Source organism: Hordeum vulgare, chromosome 3H (assembly GCF_904849725.1).
Source record: "Hordeum vulgare subsp. vulgare chromosome 3H, MorexV3_pseudomolecules_assembly, whole genome shotgun sequence".
NCBI classification, from domain to species: Eukaryota; Viridiplantae; Streptophyta; class Magnoliopsida; order Poales; family Poaceae; genus Hordeum; species Hordeum vulgare.
The window spans coordinates 331953142-331971503 of record NC_058520.1 but is presented as its reverse complement, the minus strand read 5'-3'; positions in this window follow the sequence as shown (position 1 = coordinate 331971503).

The window sequence follows — 18362 nt, the reverse complement described above, 5'->3', positions numbered from 1 at the left end:
GTTGAATTCATTCCACCATGTCTGAAATGCATCGAGCATGAAACTTCTAATTCTTCACCAGAATCATCAAATGCTTCTATCGCTACAAATTCTTCAACTGTTCCGGTGGTATCAGATTCTTCACTTGAGGAAACCACAAATTCTACTAACAAAAATGCAGGATTGTAGGAATTGTATGTGAGATGCATATAAAAAAGTCTCAAAGGGCTTCAAACCCTTTGCGATGTGCTCAAAAAGAAGATTCTAAACAGGAACACGAGGAAAGAAGGCATTGCCTTTGAGAGGAAATTGAATGCCGATGGATCATACTGGAAACCTAAGCAGTACCCCAAAACCTCATGGGTTGCTGCTAAAGTCCCTCCGTTGATCCATCCACTCTAACATGCTTTGCATGTGAAATGTCCTATTCCTCTGATGAGTCAAACCTGGTTCACTTGATCCTACTCTTTTCACAAAATCCTATGACAATGAACTATTTGTGTGCCAAATATATGTCGACGACATTATTTTTGGTTGTACTGACAAACTTGACTGTGATGAATTTGCCTACATCATGAGTGAAGAATATCAAATGTCTATGATGGGGGAGCTGAAATTCTTCTCAGGTGTGCAAATTTGTCAACAACGCAAAGACATCTTCATATCTGAGGAGAAACACCTCAAGGACGTTCTAAGGAACTTCAACATGCATGAATGCAAAGGTGTCAAGATTCCTATGCCTACCAACGACCACCTCTGCACTGATTAAAATGGTGAAGATTTCGATCAGCAGGTATATCGCTCTGTGATTGGCTCTTTATTGTACGTATGTGCATCTAGGCCAGATATTATGCATAGTGTTAGCATGTGTGCACGTTTTGAAGCAAAATCGAAGGAATCACACCATAAGGCTGTGAAACACATTCTTTGATACTTAGGTCACACACCAATACTAGAATTATGGTACCCCAAGGGCTCAAATCTTCACCTCATTGGATATTATAATTCTGATTATGCTGGTGACCGTGTGGATCGCAAGTCAACATCTGGCACATGCCATTTCCTTGGAATATCATTAGTTTGCTGGTCCTCAAGGAAGCAGAACTACGTATCACTCTCCACTGTTGAAGCTGAGTACATTGCTGCTGGATCTTGGTGTGCTCAACTGCTATGGATGAAGCAAACCCTCAGAGACTACGACATCAACATGAAGAATGCGCCCCTCTACTATGATAATGAGAGTGCAATCAAGATCGCCTATAACTCAGTACAACACTCGAAGACCAAGCACATCCTAATTCGTTATCATTTTCTTCGTGATCATGTCCTCAAGGGCAATATCATCATCAGCCATGTGAAGACTGATAATCAACTAGCAGATATTTTCACAAAGCCCTTGGATGAGAGAAAGTTTTGCAAGTTGCCGTGTGAGCTAAATATCCAAGGATCTTCGAATGTCTTGTAAACATGCACAGAACCTAACACTTATGCAAAATTGATGACTTAGATGCGCAACACACGAAGAATCGATTTTCCTCAATAAATGAAGAATATCACTCTAAGTGTGAAGAAATCAATGAAGAATTTGTTTCTCAAGGCCCTACGACAATTGTACGCGGCACCTGAAATCATCATTCTTATACGGTGGTCATGCCACCACCCAACTTTGAAATTTTTCAAGCTGGTTTTTCTTCCAAGTTAAAATTCTTCAATTTGAGACTTTGTCACAAAATCCTCCAATTTTCAAAATCTTCAAATCTTCAATTTCTTCAATTTTTTGATGATTTTCATTTGAGTATATATATATAATGAGCTTTCAATATCCTCAACAACATTCACTTATAGCTCAATCTTCAATTTGATATTTCATCTAAGTGAATGTGATCGGACCTGACTCCCCTTTATGGTAAGCTAAATCCAGTCTATTCTCAATTATTCATATGCATTCTATTTGACACTTGTTCAAAATCCTCACTGAATCCTTGTCAGCTGAGGACTTTGTAACGAAATCCTCAAAATTCAATTTTTTTAAACGTTGCAACAGTAACCGCACCCACTACTCACGTTCGGATAACCACGATCTCCACCGCTACAATCGTGGGCACCACGTGTCAAGCGGAGACGAAGGGGCAAGGGCAGTTCGGCCCAAAAGTTTCGTCCCGAACAGTTTTTCACCTGATCTATAAATAGACCCTTACCCCCCCTAGTCAAAACTCATATTTCCCTCTCGTATTATCCGCTCGAGCTCGAACCCTAGCGCTGCCGCTAACATCTTCACCGTCTGTGAGGAAGAGATTCAATGCCTCGCCCTCGCCGTCGGACTCACGCCGACTGCGGAATATCCTCCTCCGCCACCGCCATAGCTATTTTCTGTCGCCAAGTTAGGGCACTAAAGATCTGAACCGAAGAACTTCTTCTTTTTATTGCCTCGGTTCATCGTGCTCTTCGTACAAGGTAAATAAAATCTTATTTCACTGCCCGTGTTGATCTCTTATTTCACTTTAGATTCGTGAAATAAGTTTTTCCTCAGAATTTTCCTCAGCTGTGCACACCCATGTCTAGAACACTTGATCAATTTCACTAAGTCACTAAAATTCTTCATGAGATTCCTAAATTGTGTAAATTTTCAAATCTGCACTTCTCTGGAAACCAAGATCAGAATGCTTAGTAAAATTCCTCAACTCACTGGTCAAATTCCTCAACTTTTAAATTTTCTCAGTTTCCTCAAATCTGAGAACACATATGACCTTCCAAATTCTTCGCACCTATACTCTATTCACAGGTACAAAATGTTAGCTGATGAATCTCTAGGTTCTCATCAACTTAACTCATTTGCAGCATTTCTCGAAGAAAACTTACCTATGTCTTCAGAATCATCAAGAATTCAAGTTCCTCAGCAAAAACCTCGGCTGAATAAAATGGAAGAAGACCGGAAACAGAAAGGTGGAAAGAAGCTCGAATAGAATACACCCTTTCAAATACCTGAAGAAATCTATGTTGATTATTGTACCCCTGATGAGGAAATACATGGTAAAGAGACCATGGCGAAGCGCAAGATTACGGTTCAAAAGATTGAGCGCAGGTGGGCACAAGAGTGGAAGGAGTACAAATATGTGACTCCGAAATATGCAAAGAAGTTCGCCTTCGAACCTCCGTGCAAAAGGTCACCACAAGGAGATTAACAAGCAGCTCATCCCTCAAGTGTAGCCACTATTGAGGATTATCCTGATGAGAAAGACAAATACTTGCCTAAGTTGCAGAAAAAGGCAAAAGATGCGGTGATGAAATTCAATGAGGACTTTGCTGCTGCTGCCACTTCTTCAACTGCTGAGGCCTCTGCTACTGCAATTCCTCAGGAGAAGACTCTGTTGAAGAAACCAGAAGCTTCAACTGCTGTATAAAAAGAGAAATTTCCTCAGATAGTTGCAACGACTGCAAAATCCTCAGCTCCAAAACTGTCCTCAATTCCTCCGCAAAAGTAGCTCAGTAAGATTCAGTCTGAACAACCTAGTTCCTCTGTACCATCTTCTACTAGCTCCACCTCAAAATCTTCACCAAGTCTTTTGAAGACTAAGATGACTGCTGGTAGAGGTACCAGACACAGTCTTAGCAAAATCATCAACATTCCTTCTGGATCAGAAGGAAGTGAAGAATTTGATGATGAAACACTCCAAGCCATTATCAGAAACAAACAAGAACGTGTTGCACAAGCCTCTGGCAGTTCCATTCCTCTTGCAATGGATTCGAAGGTATTGTTGGACTTTATTGACCTGTGGTATGAAGATCCAAACACACCGATTGATGATTTGAAGCTTCCCCCTGGTGTATGAAATATGGTTGCTACTTTCATCAATGAAGCTAAATGGAAGGAACAGCAAGCCAAGCAAGCCAGGGTTACTAATGTCAAAAAGGAGAAATTCCTGAAGCAGAATCTCCTTAACTTGTCGCCTGAAGTATACGTTTCAACTCAGGATGAACTCACAACCCTCACGAACAAGTATACAAGTCTTCACGTTGATCGTAAAGGGGTCAAAGTGAAATTCTTCAAAGCTGCTACTATTGCAGTTGATGAATACAATACTAGAATGTCCGCATCACAGCGGCAGACAAACCCTGAGCCAAGCTACACTATTGAATTGCCTGAGGAATATGAAGATGAAGAACTAGATGCTCAAGATATTCCTCAGAATATTCTAGCTCATGAATCTGCCAGACCCGACTCTGATAAAACAACGCGTGATGAAATTTCTCCTTCCCCAAAATCCTCAAAGGTGAAGAAAGTGACTCCGTCTGCATTAGACGTGAAGAAAACCAAAGTGGCCGAAAAGGAAGCTAAAAAGAGAAAAGCTTCAATGGCTTCAGAATACTCAGAACCCAAACGCGTGAAGATTATGCCTTCAGAACCCTCATCAGCCCCGGTGGATGCTACTCCTCTCAATGTAGGACCATCGTACATGATTGTTCCTTTCGGTAAGGACTATGTCATTCCCGAGGAGGATGACGAAATGGAAGACACTCGCTCACTTGCATCCACACCGATGGATGAGGAAATACAAATTGATGATATTCCTCAAATCAATACACCTTCGATGACTACTCAAGAAAAGGAGGGTGATGAAGAAATTGGATGCAGCACACTTGTGATTCATGATGAGTTCTAGGAAGAGACTCATCCAAACTCACCAAGGACAGCTCAAATCCATCAAACTTCTGCTACCACTGAGATTCTCACTGGCTCTGATGAAAAGAGCATTCGTGAGGAATCAGCACAAGAATCAACTAGATAAGCTGAAGAAAATGCAAGATCAAAAACTAAAACTGCCTCCTGAAGTAAGCAAGTTCCTCAAAATGAAGAAAATGCTCAAACTAAAGAAAATGCTCATGCTACAAATGCTGAGACTGCAATTGTTGTGGTGAATCCATAAACTGTAATTGTGGTGGCCTCTAATCATTAAGATCATATTCTTCAACCATAGCGTCATCAACCCTTCACCAAGAGGCCTAAGTTTCATAAGGAAACAATCTATGAGGAACGTCAGTACTTCACAAGAGAGAATCTGTATGACAAGCTTCGCATCAGACACCGGAAGTTCTGGACAAGAAATCATCTCAACTACTATGCCTCTATGCTTTGTGGAAGAAAGAAGATATTTCTTCACACTCACATTCCTCACTGTGATATGGAGGAAATACCTTGCTTCGCCCCAGTCCTCAATGTTCTTCACGAAGCTGGGTTACTGCCTTTTTGCACAGATATCAGTGATTGGAACACGGATATAATTCTTCAATTTTATGTCACACTGCATATCTGAGGCAACCCAAAAGACATCACCACATGGGTATTGGACTGGATGACTCAACACACGCATTACAAAGCTCCAACCACTGAATTGTTTCGAGCTCTCCCAATATCAATTCCCTCAGAGGACACAGTGAAAATGTATGATGAACGAGAACTGCAGAACAAGATCATGGAAGTTGTCATGAAGCCTCTGGCCAAGGGCCAACCTCCAAGGACTCGATTTCTGGTGCAAGGTTTGAAGTATGAGCCCAGAACCGTGTACATGATCGTGTCCTATCCCATCGCACCTATGAAAGGGCATGATAATGAAGAAGACGTCATAGGCATCATGAAGAATATCCTGTTCAACGTCATTCATCGCATCCCTATGAATCTTCATGATTTCTTCTTGACGACTTCGGCTGACAATGCTTTGTCACCATATGAGTTGAAGATTTATGAGCCTTGGATCATGAGATTCATCAGGAACAGATCAGACATGAACTATCAAGCTGACTTTCAGAATCACCTCGGATATCTGCCGCCGATCAAAGTCATCAAGTCATCTTTTGAACCTATTGAAGGCAAAGGCAAGTCTGTGATCGATAAAGGAAATCTGCCCCTAGATGGCCTATTTCGCAAGGCTGATTCATATTCCTCATATGTTGACACTACTAATCAAGACCCTCCAAGCCCAACTGCTCCAAGGGTGATGACTAATAGAGAGCTTCTTCTCAGTCTTCACCAAAAATTCAATCACAATCACAAATGGGTGAACGCCAGTTTGGTGCCATTGTGAAAACCCTCAATGAGACTCAAAATGCAGTGAATAAAAATCACTATTATCTTCGTGAGGTATTTGATCGCACTTGGGCCACCTTGGCTCATCTGAAGACTCCCGAGGAACTTGAGAAATTGGAATTTAATCAAGACTTTGACTGGTGGTGGCCTTCAAAGAAGAAATTCAATCCAATTCCAGTTCCTGACTTGGAGGACAGTTCATTTTCCTCATTTCGCACTGCTGAATTAGATGAAGAACCAGAAGACACTTCAACTAGTCCAAGAAAGAAGCCTCTCTCCAAGGTTGTTAACGCCACTACATCAACCAAGAAGTCAATTTCTTCAAGGGCGTTAGTCATCAGCTTTGTCCCTTTTTATCACTTGATGACAAAGTTGGGAGAAATCTGAGAGTTAGTCTTCAAGCGGGATACATTATGGGCTTATAAACTTTATTAAGTTACAAACTCTTGGTTCTTCTAAAGTTTTTGATGTAATGAGTTGTAAGTTAAGCCCGATGGCGTTCTGACACTTTTGAACGTTTTTTTCTCGCATGCTTATTCCTCAAGTTTATCAATGCAGGCATGCTGAAATTCGTCAAACACCATTTTTCATCATGCATTTCTAATTCCTCAAACTATATGTCAAATGCATGCATGAATTGTAAGATACAGGGGAGAACTCCATGATTTAAATAATCAATGTGCATCTGTTGTTCAAAGGAAATTCCTCAAAATATGCACATCTTTAGGGGGAGTTCCTCTATATCTTCATTTCTAATTTCTCAAACTCTATACTTACATTCCATATTATTATCCCCATTGAAAACTTAACCTAATTGTCTTCAACCACCGAAAAGGGCGAGATTGTAAGTGCATCTAGTGCCCCTTAGTGATTATGGTGTATTGAAGACTTATAGGTTAAGGGACTAATATGTTTGTGAGTGTACACATGCTCTATAAGTCGCTGAGGAGTTTGAGTTATACAATGAATATCGACCCCTTAAAATGTATGTCTTCGGCTGAAGACTTTAGTCTTTCCTTGAAGAATTTGATCACGAAGAAATTGCGATGAAATTGATATTCCTCACAAAGATATTGAAGATGTGGAATTCGGTGTGTCCTGAAGAAAACACTCTGAAAGCTTTGAAGCATGAAATTTTATTCTTTCTGTTTCATTTTCTTTACACTTGAGTCAAAGGAACACCATACTGTTAAAGGGGGTTGAGGTAAAACTACGGAATGATTTTCCTCATGATGCTCAACCCAAGCCTAAATCTACCAAAGCCTCAAAGTGAGGAATATGAGAGACATGAGGACTTTCACAGTTGAAAGTTCCGACCGTTGCCGCGACACGTGCCACCTCACTGATCTTATCCACCCATTGGTCACATTATTTAAGGGCATTTATGTCAAATCATGTCGGGATGCTCCCAGGCTATAAATAGTCACCCCCACAACCGCTTGTTGGTTGGCTGCTCCAAGAGAAACTAACACTTGTCATTTAGAGCAACCCAAATTCCTCAGAGTCTTCGAGAGAAAATCATCAAGTGAGTAAATACCCCAAACACCAAACCCCAAACCAAAAACCAAGTGATTGAGCATCACTTAAGAAGTTGTTCCTATGTGGAACCGAAGCCTATTACCTTTGAGGACTGTGCATCCTGCAGATGGTTAGGCGTCATGGTCTAGAGCATCTAGCAGTCAATTGTAGATCGCCGGGTGACCGAGTTTGTGAGGGTTTGGAAGTCCGCCCTGAAGACTTACCACGAGTGTTGGGCGAGGACTGTGTGTCCTTAGCTCAAGAAGAATACGGTAGGGATTATGTGTCCCGGGACTGTGTGTCCTTTTGGTTTCAATACCAAGCCGCTCCGAACCAGATGTACAACTATCACAACAGTTGGAACTTGGTCTTCGACAACTGTCTTCATCGAGCTACAAGTTCTATTTCTTCAACTCTTTCATTTCCTCAATTTGTATGTTGAAGACTTTCATCTGTGCTGTTTGAAGAATTTGTCTGAAGACTTTTTCTTAATTTGCTCAATCTCAAATTCTTCATTTGAGTTAATCTTCACATGCTTACACTGTACTTGCGAACTATGCAAACCGAATCTCATATAGTTCATCGAGTACTTTGTTGTAGTTGTTTTTGCACTCCTCATCCTGCACTATCTCCGCTGCACTAAGTTCATCATTGAGGGCTTTCGTGACATGGAATTTCCTTAGTGATGAAATTCTAAAAATCGCCTATTCACCTCCTTTAGTCAATATAACGCACTTTCAGAAACCTACAACACATTATCTATTTGCAATCTCTACTTTGATATTAGCTTTTCTACTTTATTTTCTCTTTTCTTTTTAGATCTATGTTATCAAAAAACCCAAAAATACCTTGCTACATTGTATTTTCTATCACTCTTATTTTCAGCTATCAATCTATCCTTGATTTACCCATGAGGGATTAACAACCCCTCCATGCGTTGGGTTGCGAGGATTTCCTATTTGTGTGCATGTGCTGCTTACATAGTTTTGTGGATCTTCCTAGTGGATTCATACCTTGGTTTCTTAACTGAGGGAAATACTTGTCGTCGCTATGCTACATCACCCTTTAAGCTTGGAGGGAAACCAACGCATTAGTGAGACCAAGTAAGATTTATGGCGCCGTTGCTAAGGAAGATCAAGTCAAGATCTATCAGGTCCTCCACACAATTCTCATCTCCTTGCAATTACATTATTTTCCATTTTCCACTCGTTTACCTCTCCCCCACTTCACAAGAATTTTCCTTTTTATTTGCCTTCTTTCCATTTAACTTTTTCTTGCTTGCTCGATTTTATTTCCTTCATGTTAACACTTGAAAATAGAAAAAGTAAAGACATATGGATCCCCATCCACTTGCTAATATTTTCAAATGATCTAATTATCTTGAACCAATTGCTAGTGAGTTGAGTGTTCTTTATTATTTTTGTCAAGTTTTGCTTGAAAATCGTGAATCTGAATATATTGTGATGAAGTGTTAAAATAAGAAGTTTATAAAGTGATTCATTATATATCCTTTAAGGAAAAGCATGATTGCAATGATGTTATTATAAATTCTATTAATGTCAGTTGTGCTAATAATATGCAAAACTACAAGCTTGGGGATAGCAACTTTGTCATGTCCACTACTCATTGTAATGGTCATGATTTCGGTGATTTTCCTTATGATCTTGGAAATTTATTTAACCCTCATGATGAATATAATATTGATAATAATGTTTGCAATAGTATTGAAAGTGGGTTTGGAGAGGTCGTGACTTTATTTAATGTTAATCCCGCTATCTTGAAAGATTATAAAACTTATATTAATGTGGATCATGAAGAGAACATTTTAGTAATAGCTATATTGTTGAATTTGAATATGATCCTACATCTAATTAGTATGAGAGAGGGAAATATGGTTATATATATATATATATTTATGTTATTAAATTATCTCTCTTCATGTTGAGATTGCTATTGTTTCTTTCTTCTTCCATGCATATGTTAGATATTTCTTGTCTTGATAATTTGTTTGATTATGATATGCCTATGCATAGGAAGTATGTTAGACTTAAATGTGTTTGTCTTATATTACATGATGATATATTCGTGTTTCAACTACTATCTTTCATGTGAGCATCAACAAAATCTCAAACCTATCTTAATGGCTATAAAGAAAGAGCTTGTTGGGAGGCAACCCAATGAATAAAATTTATTTTTCACTTTTGCTTTTGGTTCTTGAGTGTTTTCACAATTATGCTACTGTTATAATTGTTTTTTCTTTTATTTAGTGTTTGTGCCAAGTAAAGCCTTTGGGATCATGTGGGCTGTTAATTGCTTTAATCGTGATAAAACAGAAACTTTTGCGTCGAGTAGAAACAATACTAAAAATCACAGGAACGTCAAAAGTGCGTGAATTGTTTACACACGGTTGATGTACAAATTCCCTACATTTTCCTAATTTTTCATAATTTTTGGAGTTACATAAGTATAAGTAAATTTTGAGTCTTTACAAACTGTTCTTTTTTAACACATTCTGTTTTCTTTGCGTTTTGTGCTTATTTGAATGATTATATGGTTTATATCGGGGGGCATAAGCCATGTTAAAGTTAGAACACAGTAGGTATAATGGAAAAACAAAGTTGGAATTCATTTTCAACAATGCCTATTGTAAATTTGATTTTCTTATTCTAACAGATGTCACAAAATTTTTATTGAGTTTTGTGTGATTGAAGTTTTCAAGTTTTGAGTGAGATCACGATGGATGAAGGAATAAGGTGTTATAAAAGCCTAAGCTTGTGGATTCCTCATGGAACCCCAAGGCAATATCCAAGGAGTGCCAAGCAGTTAATCTTGGGGATGCCCCGAAAGGCCCCCCCTCTTTCTTCTAAAAACCATCGGTAATTTTACTTGGAGCTATATGTTTATTCGTCACATATAATGAGTTTTGCTTGGACCTCCTTGTATCATTTGTGTCTTTGATTTCTTTGATGGTTAGTTTTTCATAATGAACCTTGCTGGACACACCCATTTGAGAGAGCTAAATTATGCTATGATTTCTTATAATTGCTCTATATGCTGCACTTAAATTTGTTGAGCCATGGAATTGCTCAAGTACTTCACTTATATCTTTTTGAGCACGTTGGTTGTGTTATTTTGAATAAATTTGCTCTCATGCTTCAGTTAGATTATTTTGAGAGTTGCTGAACTTTTGAAGAAATCCTCTCTTGCTTCACTTATATAATTTTGAGAGTTGAAAATTTTAAATAAACTTATGCTCTTGTTCTTCACTTATACTTGTTTGAGAGCTTGTTATTTGTATTGGCAAATTGCTTTAAATGAAAAATTTTCCTGAAGTGATGAATGTCCAGGAAACATATAAAAAACTTTAATGAAGATCATTGGATATTAAGCTTGATTCTATGCAATAGTTTAGTGATATGATGATAGTAATATGTGAGTTATATTGATGAGTAATTATGCTCTAGTAAGAATATTGGTGGTAAGGTTTGTGATTACCTATGCATGCACATGAAGTTAATAATCATGCTACAAAATTACGTCCTAATTGTGTTGCATCATTTGGTCTTAGTTATTTTTAATGTTCACTTATGATGATTTGTGTTCCTTGGTTGGTAGCTTCTCAATCTATTTGCTAGCCTTCACTTGTACAAAGCGGGAATACTGCTTGTGCATCCAAATCCTAAACCCAAAGTTGTGCCCATTGAGTCCAGCATACCTACCTATATGTGGTATTTCAACGCCATTCCAAGAAAATTTGTATGTGACAACTCTAATTTTCAAAATAAATTTATGTTTTGTGTGCATGTACCACTCATGAAGCTTCGAGGGGTGGTTGGTATCTTCCATATTAAATAGGTTATTCTCAATATGAGTGTTCATTTACATGTCATTGCATGGGAGTATGTCCGTAATAGGGATACCTAGTCCCAAAATGCAAAAAAAATATCTTATGTTGTGAAGTAATAAATTCCTTGAGAAGTGTTGGTATGGACAATACCCGTGGGTACAACTAGCCGTGGAATGTGAAAGAATGGTGGAAAAAGGAATAAACTTTATTTCAGTTTGGGAGCCGCCTGTAATTTGTTTAGCAAGGAGGATATTGGAAACTCTTAGACATTCTTCTTGACAGGAAAAGCATGCTACCCTAAAAAATTATCTATAAGTTTTCACTTTGAGCTCTATCACCTCTACAAATCTCTGCTTCCCTCTGCGAAGGGCCTATCTTTTTTAACTTTATGCATTTTGCTTGAATTTGATTCTCCATCTTGTCTTATAAATCACCAACTAAGGAACACCATTATCATACTTTAGCATTGGATGTAGTTAATATTTGAGTGTGCTGCATGAATAGATCAATGATAGATCATGATGGGCTAGGGATAACGTTTTTAGTGTTGATATTTTGGAAGACTTGGTTGCTTGTTGATATGCTTTAGTATTGAGATTTTCATATCAAATTATAGACTATTGATTTGCATCATCTATAAGTCCATATGTCCATGCTGAAAGAAAAAGAATTTGACAAACATGTGAGGCAACATTCCACATTCAAAAAACTGTTATTATCATTTAACTACTCGAGGATGAGCAGGAATTTAGCTTGGGGATGCTAATACGCCTACAATGTATCTATAATTTTTTATTGTTCCATGCAATTATATTATCATTCTTGGATGTTTAATAATAATTTTACAACAACTTTATATCATTTTTTGGGACTAACCTATTGACACAGTGCCTAGTGCTACTTGTTGTTTTTTTGCTGTTTTTTTCCTTCGCAGAAAATCCATATCACATGAGGTCTAATTGCCACGAAAATTTACGAATATTTTTTTGGACCAGAAGGAAACTTGGGAGCCAAGAATGAGCAGCAGATGAGGCCGAAGGGTCCTACTGGACATCACGGCGCGGCCTGATGTCTGGTGGGTTTCTCGGGCACCCCCTCCACCGCCCCTGAGCTCTATAAATACCCCAATATTCAACAAACCCTAGAGGAGTCGATGAAAAATCATTTCAGCCGCCGTAAGTTCTAGAGCCACGATATCCAATCTAGAGCCCACTCCGGAGAGGAACACAATCGTGGAGGCGTTCACCATCATCATTCGTGCTCCTCCGATGATGTGTGAGTAGTTCATATCACACCTACGGGTATGTAGGAAGTAGCTAGATGGCTTTCTCTCTCATTTTGTTTCTCAATACAATGGTCTCTTGGAGATCCATATGATGTAACTCTTTCTTTTGCGGTGTGTTTGTTGGGATCCGATGAATTGTGAGTTTATGATCAGATTTGTGAAAACATATTCATGCTTGATTATTATAGCCTCGTATTTCTTCTTCGATATTTGGTTTTTGTCTAGACAACTTGATCTTGTATCTTGCAATGGGAAGAGGTGCTTTGTGATGGGTTCGATCTTGCGGTGCTCAATGAAAGTGACAGAAAGATACATGACGCACATGTACTGTTGCTATCAAGGATAAAAAGATGGGGTCTATTACTACACGAACAGATCTTGTCTACATCATGTAAGGCATTAATCTGTTTCTTCTTGTCGATGTGTGGAGTAATAGAAGTAGATGCGCACAGAAGTCGGTCTACTTTTCTTGGACGTGATGCCTATATACATGATCATTTTCTTGAATATCGTCATAATTATTTGCTTTTATATCAATTGCCCAACAATAATTTTTCTTCCCACCGCTTTCTATTTCTTGAGAGAATCCACTAGTGAAACCTATGCGCCCCGGGTCTACTTCACATCATCTATTTGCAATCTGTACTTTGCTATTATCTTTTCTACTTTATTTGCTCTTTTGTTTTCAGATCTATAATATCAAAACCGCAAAAATACATTGTTGCGTTCTATTTGCTATCACTCTTATTGGCATCTATAAATCTATCCTTACTTTACCCATGAGGGACTAACAATCACTCCATGCGTTGGGTCGTGACGATTTGCTATTTGTGTGGAGGTGCTGCTTACATAGTCTTGTGGATCTTCCTACTGTATTGATATTTTGGTTTCTTAACTGAGGCTAATACTTGTCGTCACTATGCTACATGACCCTTTAAGCTTGGAAGGAAACCAACACTTCAACGAGACTAAGCAGGGCACGCCCTGTTGTCTTGTGGGCCACAATTATCACCCTCAGGTGGTTCTTCGCTCCGGTATTTCCCATATCGTCTAGAAGAAATTGTTAAAAAAAATTGGGCGATTCCGAGAACTTTTATTTTCCGCACAAAAACAACACCATGGTAATTCTATTGAAAACAACGTTAGTCCGGGTTAGTTCTAATTAAATCATATAAGATGCATCAAAACCATATAAAAGTATTGTGGACATAGCTAAATATGGCATGAATACTTCAAAAATTATTGGTACGTTGGAGACGTATCACCATCCCCAATCTTAATTCCTACTCGTCCTCGAATACGTAAATGATAAAAATAATATTTTATGAAGTGTGAATGCGAACATAGTGAAATGTTTTGATAAATGATAGTTCCAATCACTTGTTCTAGAATCATATATGGCAACTCTTTCTCATAAAACTCGTCATGATAGAGTAGTAATCAATTCACATGTCATGGTTCAAACAATGCATTCTCTTGAAACTTAACAACCTATGCTCTTAATCATCAAACAATTTCAATGCATCAGATTTTCAGAAAAGTCTAAGTAAGATCTCCACATACTCAATTATCATATAGTCTTCTATGATTTCTAATACTCAAAGCATTTTTTTAGAATGTACAAAATCAATTGAACATAGAGAAAGATAGGGGCTCAATATTTTGCGTCCCAACATACTTATCATGAGATAATTGTCAACAATAATGAATAATGATCAAATATATTTGACTGGATATATGTGTTGGGATCTTCCCCACCACATGGTTCTTGCCAAATAATAGATTGAGGTTGGAATAATAAATTGAATCAACATGAAAAGTAAATAAAATGAGAGTAAATAGACCGTCCCTTCGTAGAGGGAAGTAGGGATTTGCAGAGGTGTCAGAGCTCATTACTTAAAACATAGATGAATATATTTTGGGTAGTGTGCCTTTTCAATCAATGTTATAACAAGGGATTCAATATATTCCATGTTAAACACATTATTTGCGGTTCCCAAGAAAATTGAAATTTTACCCCCCTCAACCATTCAAACACTTTCCATGGCTAGCCATATCCACGGGTGCCCTCCAAACAATCAATTTTCTATGGGGATTTCTTTTTTGTTTATTTATTTCTATTATGCAGGACTGCGCGTCGTTTGTACCAGCCTCTCTTGTGCAATGACAAGTGAATAAACACTCGTCATGAGAATAACCTTCTTAGCATCGAAGATATTAACCGCCCTGATCGCTCCATGAGTGACACGGGCACAGAAAACAAATGTTTAGTTGAAGGTTTTAGAGGTGGCACATGCAAATTTACTTGGAATGGTTGTGAAATACCATATATAGGTATGTATGGCGGAGTTTCATGGAAGAAGCTTGGCTCAAGGATTTGGATGCACAAGTAGTATCTCTACTTAATACAAATTTTGGCTAGCACAAGGTTCTAAACAAGTACCACATGTTGGAGGAACCATAACAGTATAACTTCTGTGCAAATATACCCAAACATAACCATTACGTTATATTCCCTATCCAACTTCAGCTATTTGATCAAGGTTGATAATAATTAATGGGTATTCACAATCATAGAATATGTTGAAGACAATATATTTCTATGTGCAAGTTCTCTTTCTTATACTAAGCATTCATGAATTGCTTGCATGTCAAATATCATGATTGTAAAAATACAATAGATTTTAATTTATAAACCAAATGCAAAACTACTACAAAAAATATAGCACATTCATAATTTAATATTTTTGTTATTTCATTAATTCCCGATTAACTCTTAGGATATAAGTGAAGCACACAAGTAACCATCAAACTACTTTCAAAAGGTATGAGTGAAAATCAATGAGTAGTCAAAGAATTAAATAGCTATATGAGGACTCTCTTTAAATAAAGATTTTTTGATCTGAGAATTTTATTCAAACAACAAACTAAACAAATAGCACATATCATGTGGACAAATAATAACTCAGGCTCCACATTGGATTATCGATATTTGTTAACGAAGACAGGTGGGATGCGTAGCATCCCCAAGCTTAGATGCTTGAGGCTTATCATAATATTGACTTGGAGTTCCCTGGGCACCCCCAGGCTTGAGATATTGTATCTCGTTCGATCATCCCATATCCCGGTTTCACCTAAGTCAGAAAAACTTCATCCACACAAAACTTGAAAACAACTTGTGAGATAGGTCAGTGCACATAGGAATAAATCAACACTTGATGTATTGCCAAGACAAATTGCATACTCATTTTTATACATTGGGTATTGTATACTATGATTTCCACAATTTATATCTACAAATATAGGCCAGGAAAACTCTAGAATAAGTATATAACAAAACTATGACAACGATCTGTCCAAACAGAACAGTCTGTAATAATCTATTTAAAAAGTGTACTTTCATATATCCAAAATTTTTGTAACTCTAGGACAGGATAACTAATTTGTATGAGATTAATGTGTAGTTTTTTAGAACTTTCCAGATTCTCGTAAAATTTCATAATTCAAATACTACAACAAAAGTTTATGTTTTTTGTACATCACATATCACACATGTAATTCAAGCATTCTCAAGGCAATTATTGGAACTTTTTATTGAAAAAAACATTATAAATAACAACAAAAAAATACTAACAAAAAATAGCTCCAAAATAAAAACATTTCATGTGTCGAATAAAAATATATCTCCAAGTAAGATATACCGATAATGTTGGAGACGAAAGAGGGGATGCCTTCTGGGGCATCCCCAAGCTTAGAAGCTTGAGTCTTCCTTGGATATTACCTTGGGGTGATTTGGGCATCCCCAAGCTTAGGTTCTTGATTTTCCTTATCCCCCCCGTATTCGTATATCACCAAATCTTGAAAAGTTCCCTCAGACAAAACTTAACGAAACCTCGTGAGATGGGTTAGTGTAATAAAGATAGACCATTCACTTAGGTACTATCAATACAAGATTCATAATTGTTTTCGCATAACACCGATTGCATTATATCATTCCCGTAATTAATATCACTAAATATAAGTTATGGAAACACTAAAACAAGCAAACTATGCATGTAAAATAGAGTTTGTCAAAAACAAAACAGTCTCTGAATATCTGAATGAACGCCATACTTATGTAATTATAACAATTCTCAAAACATAGGAAACCGCAGAGAATTTGCAAAGAAAAGTTTTGTAAAATTTCAGAGTTTTTTTGGCGCTCGAGTAAAATCAGAGAAATTTTACACTTGACGCAAAAGTTTCTATTTTTTCATTGAATCAAACAAACAAGTATCCACACTATACCAAATGCTTTACTTGGCACCTTATTAAAATAAAATAAATGAAACATAATTAATACAATAGATTAATCTTGTTAACACATAAAAACATAAAGGAAAAGTGTTGGGTTGTCTCCCAACAAGCGCTTTTCTTTAATGCCTTTTAGTTAGGCATGATGATTTCAATGATGCTCGCATAGAAATAGTAATTCAAACATGCAAAAGAGCATCATGAATCACATGGCAAGAAAATTTAAGTCTAACCCACTTCCTATGAATAACTATTTTGTTATCAAACAATTTATGGGTGCAAGAATCAACTAGCATAGGAACGCAAAAACAAGTTCAACCTCAAAACTTTGAACACATAGAAAGGAAAGGTGATATTGTTGCAATACCTACACGCATATGTTCCTCTCTGATAATAATTTTCAGTAGCATCATGAAGGAATTCAACAATATAACTATCACATAAAGCATTATTTTCATGATGCACAATCATATTTTTTACTACTACCCACACAAGCAAAACTTTTCTCATTCATAGTAGTGGGAGTAAACTCAACAAAATAACAATTGTGTGATATTAGAGTGGCATAATCCAATTGAAAATTAAAATCATGATGACAGGTTTCACGGTTATTGTTACTCTTTATAGCATACATGTCATCACCAGAATCATCATGGATAAACACTTTATTGTCATAGTCAATTGAAACCTCTTCCAAAATAGTGGACTCATCACTAAATAAAGTCATGACCAATCCAAATCCACTTTCATCATTATTAAAATAAGATTAAACACACCCCAAAATTGTGGGTGCATTAGTACCTAGAGTTGAAACTCTTCCAAACCCTCCTTCATTAATATAATCATCATAAACAGGAGGCATGCTATCATCACAATAAATTTGCTCATTAAAACTTGGTGGACTACAAATATCATCTTCATAAAACATAGCATCCCCAAGCTTGTGTCTTTGCATACCATTAGCATCATTGATATTCAGCGAATTCATACTAACTATATTGCTATAATGCTCAGCATTCAAGGATTTCACATTAAGCATTTTTATGAATTCTTCCTCTAACAATTGAGCATAATTTTCCGAACCATCATTTTCACGAAAGGAATTTAAAAGTCGAAGCAATTGAGGCAACCTAAATTCCATTTTTATAGTTTTGTTTTATAAACCAAACTAGGGATAAACAAGAACCTCAAAGATTTAATTGCAATATCTAAATATATACCTCCGAGCACTCACCTCCCTGGCAACAATGCTAGAAATGAGGATGTCTACTACACAACTTTATTCTTGTAGACGTTGTTGGGCCTCCAAGTGCAGAGTTTTGTAGGACATCAACAAATTTACCTCAAGTGGATGGCCT